The sequence below is a fragment of the Coffea eugenioides genome, chromosome 10 (assembly GCF_003713205.1).
Source record: "Coffea eugenioides isolate CCC68of chromosome 10, Ceug_1.0, whole genome shotgun sequence".
NCBI lineage: Eukaryota > Viridiplantae > Streptophyta > Magnoliopsida > Gentianales > Rubiaceae > Coffea > Coffea eugenioides.
In genome coordinates this window covers 8,685,561-8,698,371 of record NC_040044.1, presented here as the reverse complement: position 1 = coordinate 8,698,371, position 12,811 = coordinate 8,685,561, and positions in this window count along the sequence as shown.

Genomic DNA, 12,811 nt, shown 5'->3' with positions numbered 1-12,811 from the left:
GGAGAGAAACCACAATATATATATATATATATATATATTCTTCTAATGCCAAGTTAATGGGACTCGGAGATCAGTCGAAAAGCCAAAAATGGGATATTAATTTATTCGCAACGGATCAACTAAAATTACATGGCATTTTTTTTTGTTCCAAAAAAAAATTGAAAAGATACAGATTCTTTGTGATTTTTAATGTGTAAAGCACTCTAGAATTTGGAATAGGGAGACTTTGCGAAATAATAATTATCATAATGGCATCAAATGAGAATTTTAATAGAAATCCAAATTACAGAAATTAGTATATGCCTCAAGTATACGTTTCTTGACCTTTTTGCTGGCACTTACTATTATGTCTTGATAAAAATGCCAAAACGACAACCTTTTCATTTTCGTCACATCCTTTCCGTTCAATTTTTGGGCAATCTTGATATGCTACTGCTCCTCGCAGTCGCAAGCAATTGATTCGTTGCTTTTTTTTTTCCGTCTCTTTGTTTACGGCAAAAATTTGGATAGACCCGGTTTGTGGGTCCACCTGTAGACCGAGAGGTCTGCATTTTACTACATCATTTTAGTCAATTTTTTAATCAACAATAATTATTAGGTAAATAGCACTGGACCCGGCCTCGTCTCTCAAACTTCCATCCCTCCGCCACCGCGCCACCATTCAACACCCCTTGCCAGTGGTGAAGGCAGCTCCTGCCAAGATGAATCCATAGCCATCTGTTTGACCCCTTTTTTAGATATTCCTTCCTCTTTGTTTTGAACTCAAAATCTCCAACCTTTTTTCTCCTTAAACAAACTTCACTGAACCTGCCACCGCCGCTCGCTGCCGCCTCCTCCGTTCTCCTCCAGAAAGAAGGAGAGGAAAAAAAAAATCTATATTTGGGAGTGGGAGGGGGCATTGGACTTTTTCCCCTAAAAAATTTGGGTTTGGAGATAATATTGGATAGAGTAGTATTATTTGAAAGAAATGCCGTGACACTTTTTGTAACGTGATGTATGTGAAATAAAAAGATAGTTAAAAATATTTTTAAAAAATAAATTAAAAAATATATTTATAATACAAGCGAAATATTACGTGAAATAATTTAGCAATCCAAACACATGCATTGCCATGAGATGGAGTTTTGGGCAATAAATAAATAAAGTAAGACAAACTTTTATTGTGAAAAACTTTTATTGTGTTTCGATTAGATTTTGATTTGCAAATATTTCGATGTAGAAGGCATCTATTAGTTTTTGCCCCTCCTATTTATGGTGGTTGTCGGCAGTCATTTTTCCGGAAAGTTTTCATCAGTATCTCATTACAGATAAGTGCGTTTGAGATAAATTGACTAGCTAGTGATATCAAACACAACCACTGAGCTTGGCCACCAAAAAGGGGGACCTTTTGGCTGTAGGTCGTCTAGGTTCGAATCTCATGTGCAGTAAAAAAAAATTTTAAAAGAGGTGTCAAAGTATTTTTTTTTATTTAGTCAAATCTGCATATCCACTAGCTTAGTTTATATAAATGTTATCGTTGTCAGAAAAAAAATATCAAACACCTATGCAAAATTGACCGACAAGCCATCAATGTTTGAAAATTGCATAACACTCTTTATGCTAAAAATCTCTTAACAGCTTTTGGTTTCTCATATTCCCCAAGAATGTAACACTTCTTCCTCTCTTCTTGTCCCAAAATTTCCTGCCCATTTTTTTTTTCTCTTTTTTCTCTTTTTAAATTTTCTTCGTCTCTTTCACTCATTAAAATTGGTGATAGAGGCAACGACGTCAATCGGAGAGTTAAGGGGCAGAGGAGGAGGAGGTGGTGGCGTCAGAGACAATGAGGAAGTAGAATGATGTTGAGTGATTTTGTGGGGAGAGTTGAGAAAGGATAACACTAACAGAGAGGAATTGGGGCGGTTGGCTGGAACTGGAACAGGAGGAGCAAATCTATATCTATATCTATATGTATTCAGGAAAGGGTTTTTAACAGAAACCCTCACAATGACTTCTAAACTTCTCATTCTTTTTTCTAGATTTTTGTATTTATTTTAATACATAAAATATAGTGGGTTATAACCCACCTTATCACCAATCAATATTCCCACTATCCCACTATCTTAACTCATCCTACAACCACTCCTATAATTTCTCTAATCATCATCCCACGTTTCCCTCTGCATTTTCTCCCACGTTTCCCACTCCAATTAAGAGTCCACTCCAACTATCTCTTAATGACCCAGTTTTTTTTTTAATTCAAAATTGCGACTTCACATAACACAGGAAAATATCTGAAAGCTATCCCATCCTGGTACCAGAACTCCGGTGCTCTTCTTAGTACGCATCATACTTCTTTTCTTGAACCTTCGGCAGACGTCAGGAAGCCGGCGGTGACTACCTTTCAGTAAGTGACCCTGCTTATTTAGCTATTGATTAGTATTATTGTGTTTTTTCACCTTTGCCCCACTTATCTGCTGTCCCAAATTCAAGTTGTCCTATTATTTAATATATTAAAATTTTTCACTCAAAATTTGTAGGGAACCCATCTAAAGTTTCCTCACCATCGATCGAATATGTCTGCCTACAGGCATTTCAACAACAACTAGATTTCAAACTCGCAAGATTGCGAAGGAGGAAACATTTGCTTAGAAAACGAAACATACACCGCAACGATTCCACACACCAGTTGGAAAAGCTTCGTGCAGTCATCCCATACCTTCGTACAATAGGGAATATGAGTTCTGATGGGTCAATATTTATGTGTTTCCATTTGCGTATATAGAGACCCATGCTTCTTAATACTTTTAGATGTTAATCATACTTCATTTTGGTAAGTCTTCTACATGGAATCTCTATTGGATGCTTGCACACAAGAACATAGTGGGTTCAGGGAACCTCATTGAGTCTGGAACAGAAGCAGGAACCAATAACATATTTGTTTGTGGGAATAATATTTGAAATTACAATGGAAATGCCCGTGTACCAAAATATATTTATGTAGGGAAACCCATGCATACCCGTGCTACGCTATGGTATTTTTTATTATTCTCAATACTGTAATATGTTCATAACTTTTTTGCAACCCTTTTATTGATTGAGTTAGTTTTAATTCGATCTCACCGTCCAAATTTTTTAGTCCTTGATCATAAGATCCATGTACTTCACCACTCTGCTTATTTTTGTTTTCTTACGTTTTAGAGCTTTCATGGTTAGAAGAATGAGTTAATTCTAAAACGGATGAAGACTAAAATAAAATAAATGTTCGAAATATTTAGCATTTTCATTGTCTTACTTTTGATCATGTACTTTGTTGGTGAACTTTTAATACTGTAAGATTTACTGCTCTTTTATATGCTTTGGATATGAGTTGTGCAGTCATTTTCTTTATCAGTCGAACAGATTAGACCATATTCCATGCCGAGTTGACTTAGTTTGCCTAGCTTACTTGGAACAACGTATGTTTGGTTAAAACCAATGTTGCCAACAACTCCTGAGGTTCGCGTTGCCACAAATAATGCTAAAACGGCCTAGAGTTAATTCAGAATACTCCATCAGGAAATAAAAAAAGACAAATAACTAATTCTCAATAAACTACTCTGCAAATAACCATTCGAATTTACCATAAACCAGAGCATAATTTAAACGAATTACTGCTATTCAATTATCTCAGATGAAATCAAGACTTAGAATTGTCTGGCAAGAGGGACATGACACACACTTCAATTTTTTTATGTGTCCATTAGTTCATGCCTATAAAATTAGTCCAGCGGCAGAAACTTCATTTTCAGGATCCATCTTTCGAAAAAAGACAGTTCTTGAATGATATACACATTCTATCATATTTCAAGCTATTGTTAGACAGATATTACATTTTTATTTTATTGGTACAATTTTTTCACCTTTATTTGTTCACCCTTTTATTTTCATTTTTTTAATAATGTCAGCACCGTGCGTAGTACGGGTATTCCCACTAGTTAGAGTAGGGATGTCAACGGGTCGGGTCCGGGCCGAAATTCATTATTCCGGACCCGAATCCGACCCGTTTATCCGACGGGTCTTTTATTCTATGTTCCGGATCCGAATCCGGTGGGTCCCGGATCCGGGTCGGGTCTACCCGAACAAATTTAGCAAAATTTATAATTTCTAATAAAAATGAGAAAAAAATATATTTGTAAACTAATTTCTAACTAATGCAAAGAAAAAACCAAATAAGAAAAGAAATCAAATTGACTTTATTCAAATACATCACCCTAATCAAATTATATTGATAAATATATATTTTTTAAATTATTAATTCATTTATATCCGGATCCGGGTCTAATACGGGCCGGAATACTATATTCCGTATCCGACCCGTTTTTTTGTTTGATAAAACGGATCCGGAAAACGGAATTAAATCCCTACCCATACCCGCAATAATTTCACGGATTCGGTCCGGATCCGGGTCTAGACCCGACCCGTTGACAGGCCTAAGTTAGAGAGTAAAGATGATGGAAAGAGTAACGGTGTCACTGGGTGAGAAGTGATGATGTGGCAAATTGATAACCACTAGATCTATAAGCAAGGTTGTATTTTTTTTTTTTTATCAGACACGATAGATTGTATACTATACCTACTCCTACTTTGGATTAAAAGAAAGCGAGAGACCCAAAGGGTTAAAGGAAATTTCGGCGAGAACTGAACCACCACCGATTTACTCCTACTCTATATTAGAGGGAAGCGGGGGATCCAAAGAATTAAGGGAGAACTCGGCGGGGGACTGAACCACCACCGGAGGAAAGGGGAGGATCCAAAGGATCAAGAGGAAACTCGACGAGGACTGAACCACCACCGATTCAGATAAGTGTATATGCACTCGCAGACGAAACATTTCAAAAAATTCTGAATATTAAAAATGTAGATCAAGAGCTTCATCAATTCTTTAACCTACACCTAAATAGAGTCTTGGGACTCTCTTGGTAACCAGTAGTTGGTTTATAAGCGAGGTTGTAGACCAGCAAGTACTTCTTGTCCCATAGAAGTTTCAAGAGTCTAAGAGGTAACCAATATGACCAGTTATAAAAATAAAATCTCCTTCACATTGTAGCCTTTTTACCCTCGGCCAATTGACCGGAGAAAGATTCGTAGAGAAGATTCACAAGAAGTCTTATAAAATTTAACGAACAAATATCACGAATCACTTTGATGCACATTTTGGATCACTCAACAGAAGCTTGACTTTTGGAGAATGGGGATTTTCCTTTATTGATGAAAAATGTAGATTCAGTAATGTTAAATTTTCTCGTCGCATGTGCAACCTACCATAAAATCTTAGACGAATGGAGATATTCCAATGAAGTTTTGCATTTAACTATCTTGAACACTGGCACATATGTGATTAGAGCTTTTTTTTCGGTAGTATTTATGAGCAAATTAAAGATTTATTTATTTATTGAATAAAAGTTAGAGGTATCAAAATAGGTGATTTGAGCGGGTTTGGGTTGGATAAAATGAGTAATGGGTATAAGTAAGTCAACCCATTTATACTCATTTAACTAAATGGGTATAAATAGGTAAGTCAAAAAATGAATTGGGTAATCCAATTACCCATTTAAAACCTATTTATTTTAACTTTTTGTAAATTCATTTAAATTCATATTTGCAAACTAAGTTATCAATTTATACCATCCTTTGCACCCATCATTAGTTTTAAATATTTACTCATAATGCTCAATAAAACTAATTATCAATTTTTTTCCCATCCATACTCTACGTCCCAAAATTACATATTATTTAATAATTAAACAATAAGAATATAAAAATTTGAACAATGTACTATAAAAGTTAATATAAAAACTTAATCCAAAATTACCTCTAGCATCTTTTCGTGTATAAATTTAAAATCTCATTTTGGAAAAGTAAGAAAATAGGCTAAAATTTGTCATAAATTGGTAATGCTGAAAAATGAGTAAGTTAACAAATTAAGAGAAAATTAAATGATAAGATAAAACCAACAAATAATAATAACGATGAAACAAAAGTAGTTAACATCATGACAAAATGAAAAATTTGGAAAAAAAAAAATGAGTAGGGGAAGAGAGGAGGTTTGGGGAAGGACAATTCTAAATGGATTAATTGGGTTTGATGGGTTACCCAATAATACCCATTTATATCCATATGCAAAAATTTAAGATACCCATACTCATCTATTTATGGGCGAATATGAATAAATTTAGTTAAATGGGTTTGTTTGACAGCTATAAATAAAAGTTAACTGACCTGGAAGGGCCCAACAAAAAATTATATATTAAGCCCAAAAGCTACAAGACACTGCATAGGCCCAACGAACCACAGTCCAGATATACTTTAGGCCCTGATGGGTTCTGATTATTGTTTTGTATTTAAATATTTTTTTTTTGGGTTTTTAAATGGTGAGATTTAAGAATAACTACCATTTTGGCTACTTCTTCTTAGAAGTTTAGTTGATTTGGTCTCTCAAGTGTCACGGTGTATCGATTTAGTCCCTCATCTTGACAAATTTAAGCTAATGTAGGACCTTTAATAGAAAATTAGAAGATTCTAACAGAATTGTCACTGCACAATATTGTGAATCGTTAAACTCAGTCATTTTGATCTCTTATCTTTGTGGTCCTGTCTAATTTGATTTATTATAAATCGCGGATTTAAGTTCTCATTTTTACAAAGTAAAACTAAAATCCGACTTCTGCTAGAGGTTTAGACAATAGACAGCCCTAATGGAACCGAACCGGTAATTTTGAGTCGAACCATTTCTGTACCAACCGTGTGCTTTTGGTTGCACTCGTTTTTCAAAACCTAAAATTTGCCCAAGAACCATTCATCATTCATGAGCATTTGATCATTGTGATAAGGAGCTAAAAAAGAATTTTTTTTTTTTCCATTGATTAACTTCGCATTCTGGGCCATGCCTTTTTGGGTCCTTACACTAATCCTGAAACATATAATTTTTTTTTTCTTGCATTTTGTAATTTGCTTTGCAGCTCAGAGTCTAGTTTCCAGTACCTGTGGTTTTGATTCCAATAATAAGATTGGGAGGAACATTGGCCCGGCTTGGAACTTTGGCAATGGCATCCATCAATACCAAATTCTCCATATATAATGAGCCTTGAATGGCCCTTGAGACCAATCTGGTGTTCCAACCAAGATAACTCAAGTGCTTGCCTCCACATGCAATGGTCCTGTTGGGGAATCCTACTCCTAGTTGTGTATTGTAAAAGAAAAATATCAAATGTTGGTCGTGGAAAGTTTTGGCATTATGACAAGAAGATATTATTATTATCTCAAGTGAACTTTCACGAATTTTGCTTTTAAGCTAATTCATCTATATATCCTGTATTCCTCCAGCCCCTTAAGCCATGTTCAGAGCCACTACGACGAGAGACTTTGATGAATTGAATATCATCCTACACTGATTTGATTGTGTCTCCAAGATTCGGAAAATAACATGTCCTAAAGCTCCGAACAACCACAAATAAGATTGCAAAACTAGGATCCAAGTTTTGTCAAAAAATAACGTACACTTCATTGATTGCACAATCGTCCATTTTAATTTTAGTCACAATGTTTACAAATTTGTGGCATGATAATGATTCGTGGGATTTATTTTCACACGCTGTCAGTGTAAAGAATTTTTAACACGACCGAATTTGATGAACGATACATCATTGTTATTCAAATTTTAAATTCAATTTTCGTTCATCTGTCATACATCTATACTTGTTAGTGTCAAAAAAAAAATTTCCACTAACAGTGTATACAACATTAATTCATAATTAATTGCTATGGTTTAGATAGTTTGTAACTGGCATTAAAACAATGCACATATCTACAGTATCTATGTTGTGTATGGCCGAGGCAAATGCTCAAGTACTCAAGAATTAGATATCCTCTAAGAAAAAGCCAGCTTAATGATGTATTTTTCTGGTTAATCCCAATTAGAAAATTCCAAATATTATGTCTTGTTAAATCTTGGACTTCACATGCTTTACATGCCTGTGAAAGACTTGGTCATGGTTTCATAGACTAAAATAATATGAATTGATCGGTAAGAGGAACAAATTGGAATAGCATACCAATTCTGTAGAGTGGGTTATTCAATTATTGCGAAAGGATTATTTGTTTTGAACATGTAACTTGCTTGAGAGGTTTAAGGGGTCAAAGAAAAAAGAGAGAAAAAGAAGGAATGAATTGGAGTTAGTCAATAAAACTTTTCTCCAAATATACAGAGATAGTAGAGTTAATGCTTTGAAAATAGAAAGATGCAATGGTGAAGAATGGTAGCGACATTAATTAGGTGACGTTCTCAAGTTCTTCTCTTTCTCTCCTTTCTTCTTTTAGGGTTAGAGTTTTTCTTCGAACCAAAAGAAAATAATAATATTAACGTATTTAATTATGAAACTTTTGGAATATTTTTTTTTTTTTGGGTTAAGGAGAGGAACCCACAAGTGGTGAGACGACTACAACAAAATCTACTATTAATCTTCAATTTGTACCTGTTTAAGCATAACCATTTTTGGGCTTATACACAAGAAAACCAACAATGAGACATCTCTAGCTGCATTTTTTTTTTTTTTTTTGGCCAGTGTCAATATTTACACCAATTAACCAAGTGGTGAATTTCTGCAGGGAGGAATTCCCATTACTGATTTGTAAGAGCTTCTGCTTGTGGTCAGAAGTATGTTGTCATGATCCCAAATATATTGAACATTTATTGTTACTACTAGTTTTAAAAAGTGTAGATTTTGTTCCTCTGCTCCTTCTCCTTTCTTTGTGCTTCCTGATCCTGCTTCTATTTATTCTCCAATTTTCTCTGCATTGAAGACTAATACAACCTACCAGGCTACCACTACATTACCAAAAAGAAAAGAAGAAGATCAAAATGTTTGCACATTTATTTGTGATCCATGAACACAATCTTTGCCTGCACTTTGACCAAGTACTAGGATAGTAAACCAAATGACAGGAGTTGAATAAAGGCAAGAGTTTGACTTCATTAACATTTGACTTCTGAACTAAACTTCCCGACTAATTAAATGATGGATCCAACAAATTGCAGATTTAGTTGGACGATGGGGGAGAGTTGGGCTGGGTGGGATTAGGTGATAACGTGGAAGGAATTATAAGCAGGAGATTCTGAATTCAGAACCTCCTACTTATATTTAAAAAAAAAAATACTTAGACAATTGGGTCAAATTAATTAAGACAATTGGCCCGAATATCTTCTTTCATTACTTTGTATCTGGAATGTATACTTAAAGTAGGGATCTAAATTATGAGAATATATTTTTTAATGACAGTTAAATTATTCGAATATAAATAGCAGTCACATGGGATTTATTAAAAATTAATGTTCCCATCGGCCTGCATACGCCGAAAGTGAAAGTGATGGATTCTTTGACTTTTTTTTTTTTTTTTTTTTGGGCTTATAGGTTTCATGACTTCATAGAGTTGACTTGGTTAGCTACCAAAATCGAAAAATAGAGAATCTTCCATTGCCTAAAGTTGTATAGTTCTTAATACTCCTTTTCCTTTTCTTTGTTTTTGGAAATATTCCTCCCATATTTTGGTTGTTGAATGATTCAATGCTACTGCAAAATAATAAAAATGATGAAAACAGATTAGACCTGTTGAAACCTGTTTTTTTTTCTTTTTTACCGTAAATTTTGCTATTCCAATCACAATGTACAAAGGACTGGCCAATTAAGTATTCTTGACAATTGCAGGGGTAGATGATCTTTTGTTACTATTGAAAATCTTAAGCAATCAATAAGTGAAGTGGATTAAAGATTTATCAACCCCTTAAACCTTTTTGTAGATAATTCGCACTTTCATATGATCCAAATTTGGGCGAAATCCAATCCAAGTTCCTCAATCAGAAAAGCATTAATTAAAAAAAAAAAAGTTTCTAGTGAAACTTCAAATCTTGAGACATAAATCGAATGGCAATGCCATTATGGCATGTTTCACTTTCAATTTAGTCTCCTGCAAAAATTCTAGTTGCTATCTCCTATGGTTTTGTTTCTATTAAAAGAACATTGGTCAAATCGATGACAAATGTATTGCGTATCAAGATAAACACAGATTCTCCCGCTTTAGACAATTCAAGAAAATGCAAACCAAAGTGACATTGGAAACCATGTATTGGTTGTCAACTCTCTCCGCAGGCTCAATTTCACTGCTGAAGTTGACTAAGGATGCGTTTGATAAAACTGAAATATAAAAATTGAACTATGAAATCTGAATTCTAAATCTATTAAATTATTGAATTGTTAAATATTAAATAAAATACATTTGAATATATATTATATTCAGTGATAAGTTAATAGTTTATCATTTATTTTTTGGAGGAAATTTTACCTAGTGTCATTTCATTAATTCAGATGTTCAACTTTTGATTATCAAACGCATCTGAACATATTAAGATCTGAATCTATTAAATTTATGTATTGAATTGAATTATCAAATAGGACCTATGACACAAGCCAACATTTGAGCAGTATTTGAGCTTCTCTACGGCTAATCCAAGGGTGACCTTTCACGCCCTCTAAATGTTGTAGCCCCGTCATGCACCCAAAAAAGGATCTTCGATGATATAAATATTCTCTTCTGTAATCCATGCAAAAATACTCCAAGTGGTATGTTCCATCTGACTTTGTAATTTCAACGTTTGACACAATCAAGAAGAATAGGTTGACCTTTTATTTAAGGCAAAGAATAGGTACTTAAGCGGCATGCTACAGAATCCAGAAGGTTGATTAAGTTCGAGCTCAAGATGATTACAGGAGTACGAGAACCTGTTCAAATAGCTCCGTAGCTATACTAAATAGTTTTTATGCAGCAAATGAATCATTAAAAAAAATGGAGACATAAATTGATATGGGTTTGTGAACCCTAGTGACACTTCTGTATAAATTTTGTAACACTTCCAGTACATGGGTGTGAATGCAGATACCAACTCAGAAAGTTTACTTCAAGGGACCAATTCTCGTATACATCTGAAATTACGTGTTTAATAGTTTTTGCATAAAATTTTTTCCAATTGTCAATAGGGGCAAAAACAATGATGTACAATGCATATAACTGAAAATTTTCAAGATTTGTGTCCTGTTTGATAGCCCAGTTCAGCATTTAAACCTAATAGATTCAAATCTTAACATAATCAGACCGTTTGATAACGAAAAAGTGAACATCTGAATTAATTAAATAGCACTAAATTTTCTAAGTAAAACTTGGTCCCAACATTAAATGATAATCTATTCACTTATCATTGAATATGATATGCACTCAAACGTATTAGATTTAATACTTAACAATTCAATAACTTAATGAATTCAGACTTCAGATTTCAGATTTCAATTTTCAGACTTTAGTTTTATCAAACACACCCTAAGATTTAAACCACCGTTTGGATTGACCATTTTTTCAAAAACAAGTTTTTCAAATACAATAGTATAATAATATACAATAACTCAAAAAATCTCATCCATACAATATATCAAATATTTCAAAAATTTTTATAGTAAAAAATTTTCATATACATTGCTACAGTAATTTTTTTCAAAAATACCCCCAAAAACAACTAATCCAAGCGAAACTGGGAAGCCAGTGAGCCAGTGATGCCCTAGTTCACAATCTAAATGTTTGCATAATTTGACGTGACATGTAGCAATATAAAATACTCAATTGTCGCAATAGCCCTAATAAATGACTTAATGCGGTAATTTAATCAATACAATTTTAATATTTTAGCCGCGTATATATTATTGGGTAAATCACTATATAGTTAGTAGAGGATTTTTAGAATCTTCCTTGCCTTTAGGTTCAGGGTTCGAATCCCACATATAGCATTAAAATTGTTCACTTACACCTCTTGTGCTTTAGATTTAAGTGGAAAACAAATAGAAATGGACTTTTTTAGTGAAAATTTAACCATTAACAAAATCTAATGATGCAAGTGACTACTTGTTTCTAGTAATGTAAAACCTCAACAATGTTTTTCTTTTAAAAATGCCTCCAAAAACGTTGGCATTCTTACAGTGATGATTTAAATTTTTTTATAGATTGCAAACGTTAATTTGGAGCCGTTTGTAGAAGAAAAACATTATTAAGATCTCACTTAATTGGAATCAAGTAAGTGACTAATTGTATTATTGAAACTCATATAGGTGAAATTTTCATTAGTGAAGTTTGTTTCTATCCGTTTTATCACTTGAGCTCGAAGCACATTGAATGTAAGTAAAAAGTTTTAAACTATAAGAAGTTATCTTAAAAACGTTTAGCTACAATGAGAGTGTTCAAAAAATTTGTTCAAAATAAAATAAAGAATTAATTTTTTATACACTGACAATATATATACACTATCAGTTTTACGTAAACAATAATTATATAAAATTTAAATTTAAAATTTAATTTTTATATATGTATAATGAATCCAAGATTTACTCCGGAAAGAAAGAAAGAGTTGGACGGCATCGATTCTTGTTTCAGTCTTCAGATAATAATTTGAGGCAAGCAAGCAATTTTGACTGAAACCATGACTATCTTTCTTTTTTGTTTAAGTTAAGGCACACAATTTGACACGTTAGCTTGAACCGTAAAGTGGCTCCCGCGATTTGACGCAATATATTTGTGCGTCGCGTCTAGACGTTTTCGGCTTCCCTCGTGCGCTGGCAAGATTTGACGTGTCATTTATATTTATCTGCTGCCCCTTCTAGAGTTTCTGAGTTCTGTTCATGGTTTCATACATAATAATTTTCTTGAAATTATATCTGCATACAATTCGAATTCCTGAGTTCTAGAACCTATTTTCTACGAA